At 26.8% G+C, this 20267-nt stretch overlaps 1 protein-coding gene across 1 annotated transcript in view; it reads left to right on the forward strand.

Annotated features, from left to right (window-relative positions):
* The window catches only part of LOC123305798 (chitin synthase chs-2), a 50032-nt gene that overhangs the window by 19685 nt on the left and 10080 nt on the right, over nt 1–20267 (forward strand). The gene's annotated exons all lie outside the window — the stretch shown is intronic.

A 20267-nucleotide genomic window follows, 5' to 3' on the forward strand; every position in this document is an offset into this window, starting at 1 on the left:
CTTTCTCATCTTATAAATACCTTCTTTTGACAATTGATGATATATTAACTGACAAATTATGATCGATATCTTACGAGAATTAAGAGTAACAAAAACACTGAAAATATATTGTGGTTAAAAACTTTAATAAAACTTTCTTTCTTTGAATAAAACAAAGAAATTTAAATTATTAAGTACCATTAACAAATACAGACATTAATAAAATGTTTTTGAGAGAAATACAAAAATGATTAATTGTTATTAACAAATATTCAAACAAATTGTTTCATTTAATGATTTATTTATTAGAAACAACCTAGAAAACACGTTGAAAAATAAATAGTAGTGTTTTTTATATTAAATTTTTCGTCAGTAGAAAGGGTCAAATCGATGCCTGGGACTAAACTTAGGTGTCGTTCCAAATTGTTTTTAATACTGCTTTTGACTAAAATGCCTTTTAAAAAATGAAAAAAAAATTGATGTTTTTTATTACTCACCATTTTATCAAATAATAAAAAATGGAAGAAACACTACTCTTAAAAATTCAACACTTATCAAGAAATGATATCACAAAAGTTGGCAATTTTTAAAACTTTCACTCAGGCATCCCCCCCCCCCTAAATATGGAACAAAGGAATATATTTAGGTTCTTAATAAGAAAGTAATATGACTAGTAGCATTCTGGTCCAGGGCTATCTGTGCTTGTCCTGCACGGAAAAAGGCCCTGCAAAATTCCTAAATGTATGTATAATTAATTTTTTGAAAGTGAAATTTTACTCAAAATGCAATTTTGTTTTTTACAGATAGTTTTTTAGTTTTATTAAAATACACACACCAATCACTTTAGACAATTCGACACAGTCGTATTGTATTCCATATAATCCTCTTCGTTTCTCAATTTATCAATGAACCTAGGCTTTGCTAACCAACTCAAAGAAAGATATTGGACAGGAAACATTTAACATGCAAGAAAAATTAGACATAATGATGAATAATACGTTATTTGTAACATTCTATTGTTATATAAATACGAAATTATTTGAACCAAATATTAATATCTTAAAATATAAAAAAAGACTTTACATTTATTGTTTCTTAAAGGTAAGAAATAAATAAATATGAAAATATTCAAGTATTGAACAAATAAAATAAATAATATGGTAGGTGATACAGCTACTTTCTCCGAAAATAATATCAATTTAGATTATTCAAACATATGAAACCATAGATATTTTAATAATACAATTAAAATTCACAAAATTTAAAAAACTACCGAGAAATTTCCGAGTACGGAACCCTAAGCTCGTACTTGAAACATATCTAAGAATAATTGACTGATTTAGTAAATTCATTTAAATGCCACGGAAATCATAACCGTTTCGATAGCATATATCTGACCTCTGTTCTCTCGTTCGCTTGACTGACCGCAGTATGCCTGTGTGTACACAACTACTATAACCAATCCTCAAATGATCAGCTCTAGTTAATTCAACGATTTTTTTTGGTCTGGCTCTTAATCCATTATTTTGTAAGATATTGTATAATCAAATGTTAAAAATAGACAAAAAAAAACTCGTTCAATCGCATACACAAATAAAATAATAATTATTTTTAAACAACTGAAAAATGGTAGGTTGAAAGAACAAAATCGCTTATCAAATTATAATTAACGTATATTTAACCAACTTTTATAACTAAAAATAGAGAATAACAATAAAAACACATTCTGTAAAACTGCTAAGTATTATATAATTATTTTTTTATGAAAACAGAGACAACTTATACCTTATAAGTCTCAGCAACTGATGCCATAGGGAAACAACAATGATTTTCTTTACGACATTTTTCTTAAGAAAGAAGAATGTCGTAAAGAAAATGACAAAAAATGAAATTAAAATTAAAATCGGTTAAATAATATTGGATGACATAAGCATTTTAAACTACGAATTAGACTTACTTTTTGTTTTTGCTTACTTTTAATCATGTATACGATATTTATTTACATCGTGGTCTCTCGATTGATGTCGCTGTATGTATCATATTAAAAATCATCAATTATAATCGAGAGACCATGATGTAAATAAATATCGTATACATGATTAAAAGTAAGCAAAAACAAAAAGTAATAATAATAAATAAGTGAACAAACAAAGTAAAAATAAAAATTCAATGAGTTGAAAAAATTGCACTCTGTGTCTAGAACTCGAATAGCCTAATTGGTAGGGCGCTTCACATTAATCTAAGAGCCCGCACTCGAGTCCTGGTTTGAGTATATTTTTTTCAATTCTCTTTAATTACTTATTACACTTTTATTAAGTGAATACTATAAATAACGTTTAATAAATGATATCTTTGAAAAATTGATATATACTTAAGAGCTGAGAAATGAAAGTAACGAATAAATGTCAAGGTATATCAACGCGGTCTGTTTATTATAAAATTATTATCACAAATTTAAAATCATAAAATGATAAATTTAATTTTGTTTAAAAGAAACCATGCTATATTTTTAGATAAGTATACAAAATTTATTGTAAACTATTAAAAATTGATTAAATATATATTAAATGTATATTTATTTAAATTAAAATACATAAATCAAAAAGAGAGCCTTTTTTTTATTTTATATACTAGATAAGATTTTTTATTGCGATTTTAAAGTTGTTAACACTTTTAGAATGTCTTTCACACACAAAATCACTTTTAAAATAGCTTTAAAAGTTACTATTAACACCTCAGCATAGTTTGATAGTTGTTACATTGACCTCTTTGAAGACGATGATCAATTAAGTCCTCGTAATGATCAAATACATCTTTAAACGCTTTCATTCAAAGTTCAAAAAAGTAGGTTGGCTAAGAAAAAAAATTATTTTTATTGTAAAAGAGCGTGTGGTGCTTTTAAAAGTAAAGTCATTTTAAAATATCTAAAAATGCACCCCAAGTTTTTTTAGTATAAAATGATTAATTTCTGTCGGAAAACAGTATAAACGCGAGATAAGGAACATAGATTCAAAATTACATTACATTTATGCATTCATATAAGTAAGTTTTAAAAAATGCGTATTAAAAATGAATTCATGGAAATCTTTTCAACCGAAGCAGCCAATTGCATATTAAAATGGATGTAGTTTTATGGATAATACACAAAAAAAAGGCTTTTGTTTAGGCATATAACAAAATACAGATTTGTTCTTTCTGCAATAAAAATACTTATAGATTAAAAAAAATAAACTAAAATAAATTTAGTTTCAACAGGTTTTTTATCCTTTGTTAAATGATATGTTTTGAAGGTGGGTAAAACAATTTATGACAAAATATATCCAATTTTTATAACGGAAAGTGTTACATTCCCAGTGGGTAATATTCGAAGTAGAATTCGCTAAGAGCAGTTCAACACATAAATTTATATTTCATAAATACAATTTTATCGTTCTTTAAAAAGATTGTGAATTAAACGAGATCTAATACAGAGTGTAATTTACAAGGGTAGATATACATAATTCGGTAAAATTCTTTGAGTCGACTCATAAATGTATACCACTCATTTAATGTAAAAACGATAAATCTCGAATTCAGAAGTTTTTCATTCTATAATATTGTGACAAATGAAATAAAAATAATAAAAATCTTTGATACAGCAGAAGTTTATTCCGCCAAAATTCCAAATTATTCAGATATCTAGAAAAAAGAAAACTAAGAGAAAATTTAAAGAAATTATTTTCTACTTTTTTGTTCAGCTAGCTAAAACAGTTTTTTAAATTAAAGACCAAAAGAAATTCACCACTCACATTTACCAAATAATTGTCTTACATGCACCTCCACCATTTTTAAAGTAGTTTCAATTTATGGCACCACAAGTAAAAATATATTATGATCAAATCTACAGATAGTTAGCTAGAAAGCCATTGATTTTCAAATTGCAAATTATTAAATTTTTAGTTTCCTATGAAAACAGAGACAACTAATATATTATAAGCATCAGCAACTAATACAATAGGTAATATCGATAATTTTTTTATTGTATTTCTTTAAATAAATATGAAATGTCATAAAACAGATGACAAAAAATGATATTAAAATTAAAAAATGTATTATAAAATATGAATTATATAAGACATTTTAAACTGCTAATTAGACAGATATTAGATAGAGACACAAGTATTAGATAGAGCAGGCATAGTATTTGACGTCATATACAATGTTTGCCATAAGAAATTCATGCAAATCCAATTTTGCTAGAAAGAAAAACAAACAAATCTTTGATGGCTTTTATCTTGGTCGTTTTTATAGTTTCGAAATGATTTTTCTCTACTGTTCGTTACATGGATGTTCTTTTATTAAAGCAAAAAAAATCATCGATATTCCCTATTTGATTTTTAATTAATTGAGTAAAGTTAACGAAGAATCATCTCATTAATAGTTCAGTGGATCTAAAAACTTCTCAGAATTTTATGGGACACCCAATAAATCTAATAATAAATACCTATATTTTTGGCACTTTAAAATAGTGTTAAATTCCACACCACATAAGAACTTTTTCGAAAATATATTTCTCATATACACAATAAAGCACTCTCTAAGTCCAGACGATATTTTTAGCTAATTTTAGAAACAAGTTTCGCGAATAGTCAATATAATAAATTATTCTAAAAAACCTATTAACCAAAAGTCATATAATATTTTATTTTAGTATGTATTTTGAGAAATAGGTCATTATAATGCAATTTAACCCTTTTTTTTTATAATTTTGACATTAAATTTGGTAGTTTTATGGTGTTGTTTCAACAACCATTTGCTAATGGAATCAAGTAAATAACAGATTTAAGGATCCCATTAAAGAAAGTCAATGGACCTTTTTTAAGATAATTCAGGACATAATGGTTTTGTAATTAGCATTAGTTATCTTCTAAAATGGTTATGTTTTGCAATAACAGCTATTAGCTAGCTTTAAAATTGTATTAATCTTATAAATTATACTTTAATCGTTTTTAATTTGCTATTAATTAGTTTATAAGCAATTTGTTAAAAATTGCATGTGTGTTGCGAACGATTGGCACATATTTTATAATTTATTGTATCAACAGAATATTGTTAGACGAAAATATAATTAATTGTAAAAAAAGAATCAGCACATATTTATTAATTTTAGATATAAAATTTCAAATCACTTATGGTGAAAGTTTATTATTAATTATTGTTTAATATTTTTCGTTTTAAAAACATAACATATAATTGTTCACGATTTAAAGAATAATTGTCATGTTTATCAACGTGAATTCCATTACAATTTAAAAGTTTAAAAATATTGTGGAGTAATTTGTGAATTAATCTTTACTCTTAATTTTCTGTAAAAGTAAGTGCTCGACTTTTTCGTCGTAGACTGAGCTGAGAATAATGTGTATAAAAACAATTGACTGAATTAACTGCTGAAATACCATTTATAGACTGTGTTCAATAGCAGTGCTAGTACTATTTTTATAAAGAAGTTATACTAAAAATAAAAAGATAAAAAGACGGCCACTTTTCCCTGAATAAAAAGGATAAAAAGACGGCCATTTTTCCCTAAATAATTCAAAAATATTTCCAAGAATTTATTCCCCATTTTTTTGAATCTACATGTTTTGAAACTAATTTTTGAAACAAAAATTTTTCCTCGAAAATCGACTCCTCTGATCCTTTTAATGTTAACGGATCAGTTAAATATGAAATTATCAAAAGACTCACTATTTGAAGCTACCTACAGAAATTTCAACTCTCTGTCTTGAGTTTTTTTAAAATCAAAATTTTACTTTCGCTCTAATTAGGACCTTTACAGGAAAACAAAGATATTAAATAAAAAAAGGTTTCAAACATTTTTTTATAATGATCATTTATTATCTTTCAACTTTTGTTTTGTCTCTTACGACCGACAAACGGAAATGGACTTATTAGGTGTTACTAAACTTAATATACTCTGATATATTTCATATGTAGAGAATAAAAACAATAATTTAAGACGTCTTAAATTTGTCTTACCCTAAGACATCCAAAACAATCTAATATTAGATAACAAATTTCATTACTATAAGATCAACCTTTGTCAATACATATTGTTAGTAGTGGCAAAAGGTACTTTAGTCCTGCTCAAATTTAAATTTTTCGACACATCTCGGCCATGCCGAATTTTTTATTAAGAATAACTTTTTATCCTAAAAGAAATAATAAAAAAGTTTTCCATATGGTGCCGAATTAACTTTACACTGTATAATATAGTAGAAAAATTAATTACTGTAAAATACTAATATAGAAAATTTTTAATAATTCTTATTACTTAAAAATTTACAATTTAATAAAGCAAAATATAATTATTTACATTTTGTAATTGAATGTAATTTTTTTTTAATAAAAATCAATTATTCCATGCATGGTCTTAAAATATAACGCTTTTAAATTAATTAACTATTTACAAAAACAAAATTTATAATGGTTAATTCATTTATTTATGTTACTTTAGGCTACAAATCTAAAAAATATTTATTTTTCATTAGAGCACACAAAATTCACATATGGGCTTGAAGAAACACTTTCACACTGTTTCGTTGATTTTAATCTTCACAAAAATTATCTACGATGCACTTTCTTTTCATCATAAAATATTTCTTCCATATTATAAACATGAAATCGATTCGATTTTCATGGTTAATAATACAAAATGACCGTGTTATAAATATATAAATTAAACTGAATTTTTACGGAAAAACCTTGAAATGTATAATAATTAAGACTTTTAATATTTTGCTAATAAACATTGAAGTTTTTTGAAAGAATTTAGCCTTGATCACATATTATTTAAACGACAAAAAAATTAACAATAATTACATATATACATATAATTAGTAATAATCTGTTATGTTGATTAAAAATAATATATTAATAATTCAGTTGCGTATATTAATTATCAGATAAATGCATATAAATTAATATTTAGTGTAAAAGTACAATAAAATTGTTCAACAGAGATAACAAATATAAAATAATCATTAAAATATACAATGTTTCTTTTTATCAAATTACTGTGACAACAACTGACGTGAGTAATAATGAAAATTAACGATACCTCAAAACAGATATCAGATTTGCAGATATTTTTCCTCGACGTATACACCAATTTTTTTTTAATAGAAATATTTTTTTTTAAATCCCTCATACATGACTATTTGTAAAAGCTTAAGGCGCCCAATATAAAAAAAATTGAGTTGCAAGATTCCATCCGAGCAAACATAGCTACCTACATGGATGAAATGAGATGCTCCGAATCATTGTTGGCATTTTTTATTGAGCGCCTCAAGCTTTTACGAATGTTAATGTATGAGTGACTCCTAAGCAAATTATTTTCTACTTTTTAGTAGGTATCCACAGTAAAATCTTGTCCTAAAAAGATATTTTTTATTTAAATTTTTCATTTAAGGCAAAAAAGACATGTATACAAAATATGGTGGAAGCGATGAGAGAATCAGGACGCCACTTACCTTGTCATTGATGCATTGTCATTCAGACTAAACGTGTATACAAAATTTCTGCTGAATCGGTTGAGGATCACTGCTTCAAAATTTAGTAGAAAAGATTCCACCCGGACAAACATACAAACAAACATACATTCATATGTATTTGAAGAAGGTCACTTCGAAGTCCCTTGAGACACCAAGAAAGCTACCTGGACAAACTGAAAGTGAGTTTCCAAGCAAATGCTAGGCCTTCAGAATCTTGAAAGGTACCTACTGAAAATGATGAAATTTTGCCGAAAATGGTGTGACTTAAAAAATTTCTCCGAAACTAGCTGTCCTTAAAAAACCGTTCTGACCTCAAATTGTTGTCAACTTTAAAAATGAATAAAACAAACTTTTTTTATGTAAAACAAAAACAAAATTTTTATTTTTGAGAATGACCCATCGGTCGAGGTAGAAACTTAGATATTTAACATTGCCTTTACATTAGAAATATCATATCAACAAAACAATAAAACCTAATTTGATGCAGCGTTTACGCCTTTTTCATGTTTTTGATTGATTTGACTGAATTAAATTAAAAAAACTACTGGTTTTTTTTAACATTATTGGAGGTTAATCTTCTTTCTTTCGAAATCTTTTAGAAAGTAATGGTCGTATTAGTTGTATTTCTAAAGGGAAATGTCTTGAAGTGAATGTATTGAGTTCGTTCATTTTCTTACTCAAATTTGATTTTTTCTTACTCAAATTTGATTTTTTTAATAAATCGTATTTATAACCGACTTCAATCAAAAAGGGAGGAGGTAATCAATTCAACTGTTTTTTTTTTATGTGTGTTACCTTAGAACTTTCGACTGGGTGAACCGATTTTGATGATTCTTTATTTATTTTAAAGCTGGTGTTTTCCGAGTGGCCCTATTTCATTTTGGTCAAGTTCTGACAACGGCATCTATAAGAAAACCATAAAAGTCTTAAATTTTCATTAAGAATGCACGACAAGAGGACGAATAACTCAATATCACGGCAACCGATTTCGATGATTCTTTTTTTAGTGACAAATTAGTTAGTATACTTCAGATTCACTAAAAATCACAAAATAAAAAAAAAAACTTAAAAAACTTTTAAAAAAGAGAAAACCGACTTCAAAAGTAAAAACTTTTCCAAAACAAATTAATATCCACTAAAAAGTAAAAAAAATAACGATAATATTATGTAGTTAAAATTATTATATTTTTGGAGTCGGTGTCAGCCAAGCTAATGTAGCACACTTCGTACCATAGTCATAGAAATTCTCAAAAATGAAAGGAATTAATCGTTTTTATATGTATATTACACAAAAGGTCGTTAAATATATCAAAGAAACAAATCTCATTTAAAAATAAAAATCTATAAATAAAATACGGACTACGAGAAACAGGATATATTTTAATGTATGTCTTTTTGTTACTGTATACGCGCAAAATAACTTCTATAAAAAATTTTCCTACTATATATGAACAATATTCATATGTATTTTTAATGATATGCATATATTATATGTTATTAAAAGGTGTGCTGTTGCTTGTTGGGCAGTGGACTACCTTGAAAATATTATAAGCTCCCGCTATATTAAATACAACAACAAACATTTTATATACTACAATCGATGCCGCGCCAGTTTTATATCAGTTTAGGACAATGACGTTTAATGTTTTATACACCACCTCTAAGTCAACAGTGTGACAGTTCTAGTATTGTTACTTATATCTGGTATAATGTATATTCTTATAGGTTCTTTCATTGGCTGTTAGACAGAAAAAGCTTGCCTTTGCTTTTTGAGTCCACAATGGTTATAAATGTGGGCGCTACTGAGGCTTTTAAAGGTTTAACCGGAGATGCAAAAGATTCCATGTGCTTCTCGTTTTAATGAGAAAGGCAGCTTAGTCTTCGAGTTGAGAAAGAAAGGCAGTGATTTAAAGAAGCAACTTATTTTAGCAACTAAAATTTCATTTAAAGACGTTATATTTTGAATTCGCCCCGATCAGCTTAGTTTGGATGACAATGCATAGTAAGGTATTGTGGCGTCCTGATTTTCCCATCGCTTCCACCATATTTGATGTACATGCGGTTTTTAGTCTTAGATAAAAACTACTTTTTAGAACACAAGCTTTTATTGTACTAAAAAGTAGAAATTTTTATTTTTTTCAGTCACTCATACATTACTACTTGTAAAAGCTTGAGGCGCTCAATATAAATATAAGTTGCAAGATTCCACCCGAACAATTATAGTAACATGCTTACATTGAGGTACTTTGAATCATTGTCGATATTTTATATTGAGCGCCTCAAACTTTTACGAAGTCATGTTAAGTGATTCATAGAAAAATTTATTTTCTACTTTTTAGTAGGTACAATAAAATCTTGTGCTCTAAAAGTATGTTTTATTTTTTTTATTTTATGCTCATTTTAAATATCTAAACATTATAAAGACATTATACGGTATAAATGTCAGTTAGTTCAATTTTTTTAAGTCAAAATTGTACAAAACTGTACTTTTAACGTGCTTGTAACATAAAACAAAGCTATGAGCGGATAGATACTCAATCATCACATGAGAAATTGTAAGTGAGTGTAAATGCATTGTAATTATGATTGATTCATATACGGCTCGATTTAACTAACATCTTCACTTTTCTTACAAACATTTTATTTTCACAATCGATTAGCAATTACCTGCTTAAAGTGTGATCAATCATCTTTTTTTTAATATAATACACATATATGTTTCCGAAGCATTTAAAAGCGTATATTTATCCGAATACTTACAGATATATAAACCTTTTTATTTAAAATTTATTACACTGTTAAAGGCTTATATGAAATTAATAATTATTATAGGATATTTTTAAGGTTCCGTACCTTTAAAATAGACTTCAGTCTTCGCACAATAAGATTTTATTAAAAAATTTTTTATTTTTTATATTGTAATTTTGGCGATATAAATTTGGTAAATTTTGTCATATGGGCGATTTAAAAAAATGAATTTCCGTATGGCAATTCATATCTTGTGATCCCCCTAAATTCTGTATTTGTATTTTATAGATTACGATATATATTGGAAGTTAAGTTTACTGTCCGTTAAATTGAATGAACAGATAATTATAATAAGTAGTCTAAGAATTCTGAACAACGGCAATATTGAGAGGCAAACTTTTAACTACTCCGCCAGATTTTATTTGAATTATATCTGCTTTTTTTCTCTTTCTGATAAGAAGATCTACTGATTCTAATAAGAATATTTACTTATTCTAATAAGAAGATATTATTACCGATTCTATTGACTTTGGTCTGACGCCAAGCAAAGTAGCACGTGTGTTACTCGGTGTCGGACTTAAGAGGACAGTGTTGGAAGTGTCGATTATCTTCTTATTATTATATTATTACCGATTCTATATCTTCTTATATATAAGAAGATAAAAAATAGCAGATATTCATCAGGAAGTGTAATAACTCTTAGCAAGGGTGACATTACGTGGGCTTTCCTTTTAAATTATGGGCACCATACCGGAAGCTCTCTCAATATGACCCTTGCCCTGTGTTTTTAGACAGCCCAAAACTTTAAAAACCAATCTTTCACAATATCACTCTTACTCAGTGCTCAGGCACTACCTAAGGACACCATCTACACAAATTTTTGTTCTGTTGCAAATTGGTCCAAAAAATGCACGGTAGCTTAATAATTATAACAGCACTTATTCGGTTATAAAATCCTATGCTTTAGATATAACTAACTATACTTTTTTATTAATGTTTTTCTGCAATAATACAATCAATTTATGCAGGGAGCAGGACGCCTGGACCCATCAACGACTGAAAATTCACACTTGTTCGAATTATTTATCGCATATTTATTATTTAAATATATATAATCGATTTACTAGTTCCTATTCAACTTTCTCATCTTGACAATAAATTTCTATGTGCATGTTGTCGTTGAATAAATTGCAAAATAATTATTTTTTGTAAGTCGGTATGCTCTGAAATTGAGTGCATCAAAATAGCAAGCAAACAGTACACTTCATCAACGTTTCTTTTAAGATACGTTTTACAAAGTATTGTTTAAATAAAGAATTGTTTACGTTATAGTCGAAATTGAACACAAAATAATAATATATTGGATAATGGATTCATTTGAAAGCTAATATTATAACACTTTTGTATATATTCTATTTGGGAACTAATAGTCTTTAACTGGATTTAATAAAGCGTATATTTTGTGATGTGAAAACTATACATGATTGCCCTGTTTTTAGTTGGAATAGATGGATCTACGCCAGAAAAACGCTTAAAAAATTTGAAAAATTGCACAATTTGAATGGTGTCACAACTATGGATTATCGTATTGGGGATATGTGAAGTCTTTAGATAGCTCCTATGTCTTTAATTTCTATTTAAAGTTCATTTTTAAAAGACAGCCTTAAAACTTTATAATTTTAATCTCCGATCGCAACTAAAAATTTGCCTATCTCAATATAGTGTTACTTTTTCAATGTTATCAGGATTATACAATTGCGTAATTATACATGTCTTTTAATTAACACCTACATAAACACGGAAGGCGAGCATTATAGAGAATCGATTTAACAAGTTTCCGACTATTGACCAACCAGTGACCGTACTACCTTAAATTTTTATACGAAAGATAATATTATTATAAAAACAATGATTTAATCTCATATAATCAATTCATCTCTACCAACGTAAAAACAATAAAATTAGAGTAAAATGCAACAAGATTTTATTGTAAAAAAAAAAATAACAGTATTAAACATACACATGGTCAACCAGCCTTGTTGTTGGCTTGTTGACTCGACTGGGTTGGTTAGTTGCATGCAATAAAATAATCATTATGTGATCTATGAAAATGTTGTTATTTGACACCTACTTTTCTGCGTAAAATATATTGAAGAAATTGTATATCTACATAAAATTTTTTAACTATCTGATAGGAAATCATTATATTTGCCCCAAAAATCGAAATTTTATTTTTCCGTTCGGGGACAATAGAAAATATAGATGATTTATTTTCGTACTTCAGAACAAAATATGAATATACCGTTAGAGTGATGTACAAAATTTAATTTGTCAAGAAATACGGATGATATAAGCATACTAAAGTACTAATTAGACAGATAAATTTGGGGAAACCCAAAATTTAGAATTTCTTCGTTAATACTAGGTAGGTACTAGTAAAATTTTAATATTTACTATTCGACAATCCTACCAAGGAAGAGAACCTTATAGGCATAGAATGTTATACAACGGCTTCTCCATAATTATGATTGTTAATTATATGCTAGTTATAATGATTACCTGCGATTAAATAATTTACATTGGCGGCTATATTTGGATATATTGTTTTTAAAAATTGCTGTGTAGATGAATGTAATTCTGTAATTGTTATTTAACATTAATTTCTTAAGATAGAACAAGTACAAAGGAATGAGAAATAAATGAATTGAAGCGAAATTTAAATGACTAAAATGGGAATTTAGGCAACAATACACACATCAAGAATGAAAGTCTGTTAAATTCATTTTACAAGCAATACAGGACAGAAATCCTTTTAAATAGCAAAAGAATCAGTTGTCAAAAACACGCTTTAAGCTCAGCAATACAAAATTTCTACGAAATAAATAAATATATCACCAATCGTTCTATAATCTTTTTATTCAATGAAAATGATGAGCTAGAGACCTGATAAAAGCTCATTTTAAACTACTGCGGTGCTGAGATCTTAAAAATACTGCCGGATAATTTATTTAGGAAAGTTATTAATCTGACCACTAAAAACCATATCTACTGCGGTTTTTTATTCCTGGGCTATACCTTACACCTTTGTAAAATCAACAGAGAAAAAGGGGGCGTCCTTGATACATAAAATAATGGATATATTTATTATTTAAATGTATTATTTACAACTATACAGGGTGTAACAATGCATGAATAAATATTAATAAAAGTTAATGCACATTTGTGATTTACAATAAAATACAGCGATTTGACAATGAGTCCAGGGGTCATCATGATGTTGACGGAGCAGCATGAGTATTAATATACACATCCATTCTTCTGATACAGTGGTTGAAAAGCCACTCAAAACCGACTGGGCCTTATTATCTTCAATCTTGGAAAGTACAACTTAAGTTAATAATATTGATGCTTTGAACAAAATTTTAGTATAGGTGAAAAAATCAACCATTTAGTCCATTTCCAGTTGTCCGTCTGTCTGTCTGTCTGTCCGTCTGCCATACAATAACTCAAAAACGAAAAAAGATATCAAGTTGAAATTTTTACAGCGTGCTCAGGTCGTATAAAGTGAGGTCAAGTTCGTAAATGAGCAACAAAAGTCAATGGGGTCTTGAGTCCGTAGGACTCATCCTGTAAACCATTGGAGATGGAACAAAAGTTTCTGTTTCACCGTGAGGGTCCAATTAGGTTCGAATATTGTATAGCGTATATTATATGGAAATCTGTCATGTGTGTGTGACAATGTATGTATGGCTGGCTATCTCTCTCTACTGACATGACATGAAAAAACAAACGATTCCCTGATCAAAAATGGTTATACATGGTATTTCAACAATTACTTTAGTCAATTGTTTGTTTCCACTTGTGTTTACATATTATATTGACTACCAGCCTACGCAATGAAATAAACAACAAATGTTAAGAAATTGCTGAAAAAAACAAGAAAAATTTCTCTTGTTCAAAACTAGATCTTAAATATAATCTGTCCAATTTATTTTGATTTACTTAAAAATGTTTCTTTATAGAATTAAACAACATTTTCTTTTATGTAAATACATAAATAGAATAAAATAAGCTAATAAAAGTAATTTTATTAGTATTTCTTTCCAGTCCTAAAGATCTTAATCACAAGGCTATAAAAAAACTGTAGATTACAAAGTAGTGCGATGAAAAGTTAAAATCAAGATTTTAAATATTACTCGAGAGAATCGTTTCGTTTAGCTCAAATTTTCTTGTGTGATAATATTAACAACATTGTTGATTATAAAGTTTAGAATCTCAACCAACTTCAAAGACAAAGTGAGGCAATCGTATCTTAACTATCTGCATTTTTCAGAGCCACTAGATTGAAGGCACATACTAAGCCTGGTTAAATATGAATTTTTAAAAATTGTTCAATCTTGCGAAGCATAAATCACATGTTTAGACTTTCATATATCACCAAAAAAAAAAATCCAAAATATCATATTAAAAACTATTTAAAATTTTACATTTTTTTGAACAATATAGAAAGTTTTCTAATACAAAAAAAATGTCACTGTCTCTTCCTGATTTAAGTTGTGTTGAAAAAATTTTTATTTTATATTTTAACAATAATAATAATTTAATAATAAATTCTTTTTGTGCCTCTAATGATATGAATTTACCTTACTATTGTTTTAAATATACACACAAAAAATTATTATAAAAGAAAAGAAATTATATCATATTGTTTTGTTAAAAGTAAAAGGTATTTACTCACTTTTTGAATCATAATAATAATAATTATTATTATTAGTAGCTACTAATGAGATATTTATTAGTTAACACTTTTGTTTCCTTCAGAAAATCGTTCAATCAGACAGTCATTTAATTCCTAATAAAATTCGTTATACATATTTTATAGTCATTATTTATTTCAAATATTATTTTAATTTTTGCAATTGTTAATTATTTTGTTTTTGTTTTGGAAGTATGAAATTTTATTTCCGGTCATACGTATATAATCAAAGCCGTTCTTAATCCACGAAAGAAATAAGGCAGAATAATATAAAAATCTCCAGGCTCTCAAGGAGTAGCTACTTCAAGAAAATTCAGGTTTGCACATTTTACATGGGAAATAATTATTTATTTATTTGTACATTAAAATTTCTCTAATTAAAGTCGTAGTGGAAAAGAGGTGTATTTTAAGCAAATAAAACTTATTTAATTCTTTATTGTCAGTATTTCATTATCAAATATTAAACGAAATTTCTTCTCAATTCAAAATCAAATCATTTAGTACCTAAGATATTCTTGATATTACTATAAAACCGCTTACTTTGTAAGGCATTATACTGAAGGTAGTTAATACTTATACCTTCTATGTTCAGATTTTATTATAAAAGTTGTTTGCTGGAAGACGACTGACTTTCAACCTTCGACTAAGCATGAATAGTTCCAAAATTAATGGGCAGCTGTTAGTTTCAAATCTTCAAATTTCAATGACTTCTTATTTAATGAACTGTTGAAGTTAATGATTCGCAAAAAATAGATCTATGATGCCTAATTAAAATTTGGAAGTCTTCAGTATCAGTTTTCCTCCACCAGTTTTCAATCAAAAACCGAAATTATTATTATTAATACATTAATAGACATAATTATATTATAAACAAATATATTATAAATGAAACAATGAATATAAATCTAATTCAACATAATAATATTACATATTTAAAAATATAGTAATAATTGTAAAAAATACCAAAGCGTTTATGGTTTTATAATTATGTAGGTCACGATATTAACAACATCATCTAACTACACTAGAACAAACAAACTTGATAATAACATTTTTATTAAAAATAAAAAATGCTTTTAAATTTTAAGACGTGTAAAACACTTATAACTTGACTTTTACACTGATGATTATGATGCTTAGAAAAATTCTATAGTTGGCATTTTCAAAACCGAAAAACAAAGTTTAAAAATTGAAATATTTGATTTTGCCAAAATTTTAAAAAAATTTTGAATAATTAAAAAATTATTTCAAATTAAGCCTTAAAATTTTTTATTTGTAATGTTTTCAAACTATTGTCGTATAATAAATATCTTAGCTTTAAAATTCTAAGGAAAATCGAGATCTATTCAATAATGAAAAAATCGAATGAAAAATTATTTTAAGTAGTCCAATAAATGAGTGCGAAGATTTGTATTGATTGGATATTGGAAAATATGGAAGGCAAACAAATTGAATGTCATGGCGTTAGTTTAAATACACATATTGTAAGCACGTTATTAAATATGTTGTACAATTTATTTTGTAATATGTAATCCACCTATTATATAATCCAGAATAATCTTAAACCAAAAATATTACATAAATTGAATTTTATTGAAATACATATTATTTTGGTCGAACGAATTCCATATTTACTTAATTTCAGTAATATTGTGATACATAGTTGTAATGAAAGCGTTAATATTACTTACTTATTTCTTATTAATTTTTTAAATAACCATTTCTAATTGAGTAAATATTTGTTACTATATTATTATTTATGTGTGAGTAATTTTTGATAATAAGTATAAATAATTGTAATATTTTAATTTATTTAATAATGTTGTATAAAAAAAATAATTTTTATTATTTGCAAAAGTCGCGTTAAACAGCAGCTTTATTGTTTTTTTATTACCCGCATTATAATATTAAAAATTCTCGTACAAGTTTGTTTTTTTAAACAGCTAGAGTACCTACCGTAAAAGAATCATCGAAATATTAGACAGTATAGAATAATAATTCCCAATTCTCTTCTATATTCTAAAACATTTTTTTTATTATTGAAATGTTTTTTGAAACCCACTATTTTTGGGTCATTCTTTTCAGCTGTGATGTCAGTTTTTCGTTAGCTATCACTTATGTGCTTAATTCCGTGACCAGGACGCCACCTTCTTGAAACCTATGAGAGCTAGAATAATTTTGATCACAAATTTGAAAATTTTGACCCAAATTTAGTAGGATTACACACTTGGTTTATCAGAATTTCCGAATTGGTACTTTTTTATACATTTTAATGCACAGGGAGTATATTAATAATAACTACAATTTTAATACAATTTTGTTTGCATTACTCTGTATTATTTACTTTATTTATTATCAACAAAATTTCCAAGGTTAATCATTTCCTTTGCAAAATACCCCAGTATCATTTAGGAGAGTAATGAGTTGCTTAAAAATGTTTTGCTCGAAACATGAGAGAAATCAATACTTTAATTTACTACTCTATCATTGGAATAAATCTAAAAATTTTATCAATTAAATGTACAGACTCTTTAACGCAAAATGACACGATTATGGAGACTCTCCTCCAATTTGCCTTTACTCTTATGTTAAATACTGTCAGTATACGAATTTTCATCGAAATTGTTAGAGCCAATCCCGATATAGATAAGGCGCAACCTAAATACTTGCCACCGGATAATGATCACAATTCAACGAAAAAAGTTAAATTTGAATTTCATTAATGTTTCATATTTAAGCCAAGCTCATATATTTTAAAATAAAAACAACAAAAAAGAAGCTTACCTTGTTGTATTCTCGTTGCCAAAAGACGATACACACACTTGAGAAATTACAATTAGGTCAAACAAGTTGCATAAAAGACGATACACACACTTGAGAAATATAATAGTTGCATATCCACATAAAAAATATAATAAATACAGGAATAGTTGACAAAAAATAGTAGTATTTTAAAAAATATTAATTAACTGGTACAAATTTGGAAATATAAATAACTTATTAAAATAATTAGCCACGCACTTTCAAAATGCATTGTGATAATTTCTAATTAATTAAGTTGAACACTTAAATTAAAATTATGTTCTAACTAATTAATATATACATAATTATTTGTTTTACTTTATACGTCAATATATAGGCTATATCATTGCAATGTCTTTCGTTTGAAAATTTATTATAATGAGTCAAAAGCGAAAAGTTATCTCAACAGATTTTGCAATTAAATACATCAGACTTTTTTCGAAATAGAAATCGAGATTTTGTTAAATTTGTGCATAAAATTAGAGTACAATTTTTGGAAAGTTATTTGCTTTAGTTTCTTAATTTGTTAACTACGATTATGCTTTCGTTCTAAGATGCGACTCATAAATTAGGTAGAAAAACTTAATCAAAGTGACGCCAGAAATGTCAGGAACTCCAAAATGATTGAAATTGTGTTCTATTCGTAATACTTATTTTTTATACTTATTAAATTTTTTCTACTTATTAAAAAATTACATACATAGGAACATAATCTCATTTGAAACTCCAATTTGTACATAGAGGATATGTGGCATCCACATTAAATTTTTACAGAAATATTAAGTATTATGAATTAATTAATATATAATAATTAATAATAAGTAATATTTTTTTTCGTAATAAACTAAAATATAAATAAAAATTAATTATTAGTTATGTGACTTATTAAATATACCTTTTCTAATTAATTAAATATGCAAAAAGTAGTGGCACTTACACTTTTTTGTTTTAAGAAGTGAATTTTTACACATAGTAAAATTTTTCGTTATTTTTTTGATAATGGTCTTATATAGCGGTGGGTATCCAACGGGTACTAGTGCTTTTAACACATATCATAATTTAGATTCGTATGTTGTATTAAAGTAAGTTCTTTTTGTGTTTATTTTTAAGAAAACAAAACTGTCATTTATTAATTACACGATCATTTGAAAAATGGTGTTAATTGTTTATAATAATTTAATTGTTTTATGATTATTATAATTGTTTTAATTGTGTTTGAAGTTTATTTTTTAAATGTCTAGTGATAATGAATTTATTAGTATATGTGTTTGTATACGTGAAAATACGTAAAATTCTATGAAATATTTAGTGTGTTTCTGTTCTAAATCTGTACTTGTTACGTTATAACAAATATCAACTATTACGAATATGATTCCACATCCTACAAAAATTTTTGTTCCCTACGATGAGAACAGAAATATTAATCTTTAAATTAGCTACAACCTGCAATAGTAAAATTTAATAAAACAATGTAAAAGTATGGCTTTTACATTGTTTTGAGATATCGTTAGTTTTTGCAAACTGAGGTTTTCAATGGTTTTTATAATAAAACATGTAGGGCGCGCTGAGTGCATGAGTTTCTGTAGAGAATTTATTCGATAAAAAATATATAAAAAGCAAATTATTTATTAGCAGTTCGAAGCCTCATCACGGAGACTATATTGTCCACTGTACTGACCTCTACGAAAATCTGGTGCCTCATCAAAATGCGTTACAATTTGCGATAAGCCTAACGGCCGCTTAGGCTTATTAATATAATAGCCATATTAAATCCCATGTAATTTTTCTTATAACTATATTTGCACCTTTTTTTCAAAAATCGTTTGAAAAAACTCATTTTTTACTAGCGCAGGTTTAGCACACTCAGCATTTTGTTAATTATAATTACAATATTTATTTATAACAAAAAGATAAAATTATTTTTCTAAAACCACAGTTACAGATTAGTTACAACGAGTGTTGGAGTAAACGCTCAATTAATAGTGGGTATCTATTATGTAAAATTACTAAGAATAGATCATAGTAAAATTATAAGTAAAATTTACAAAATTTAAAAAATCCCTGAAAAATTTTTCAGATACGGAACCCATAAACTCGCATTTGAAACGTATCTAAGAGCACCTTCCATTAAATTACCTTTTTGCTTAGAGCCTTCTTCAAACTGAACCGATTTTGAGGATCATCGCCTAATTTTTAGTTGTTCTGAGTACAGAACCCTAAACTTGCACTTGGAACAAAGCTAAGAATACTCCTCATTAAATTACCTCTCAAACGAAACAAAGAAATCCAAATCGGTTCATTTTTTTAGGCACTACGACGCCACAGGCAGACTGTCACACATTAAGGCCAAACTGATAAAACCCTTTTCTTTGGTTCGGGGGTTAAAAAACATATTTTTGGACCAACTCAAAATTAATTTGGCTGAATCGGATCCTTATTTGAACAATAATATT

This window comes from Chrysoperla carnea, chromosome 1 (genome assembly GCF_905475395.1).
Source record: "Chrysoperla carnea chromosome 1, inChrCarn1.1, whole genome shotgun sequence".
Lineage (NCBI taxonomy): Eukaryota > Metazoa > Arthropoda > Insecta > Neuroptera > Chrysopidae > Chrysoperla > Chrysoperla carnea.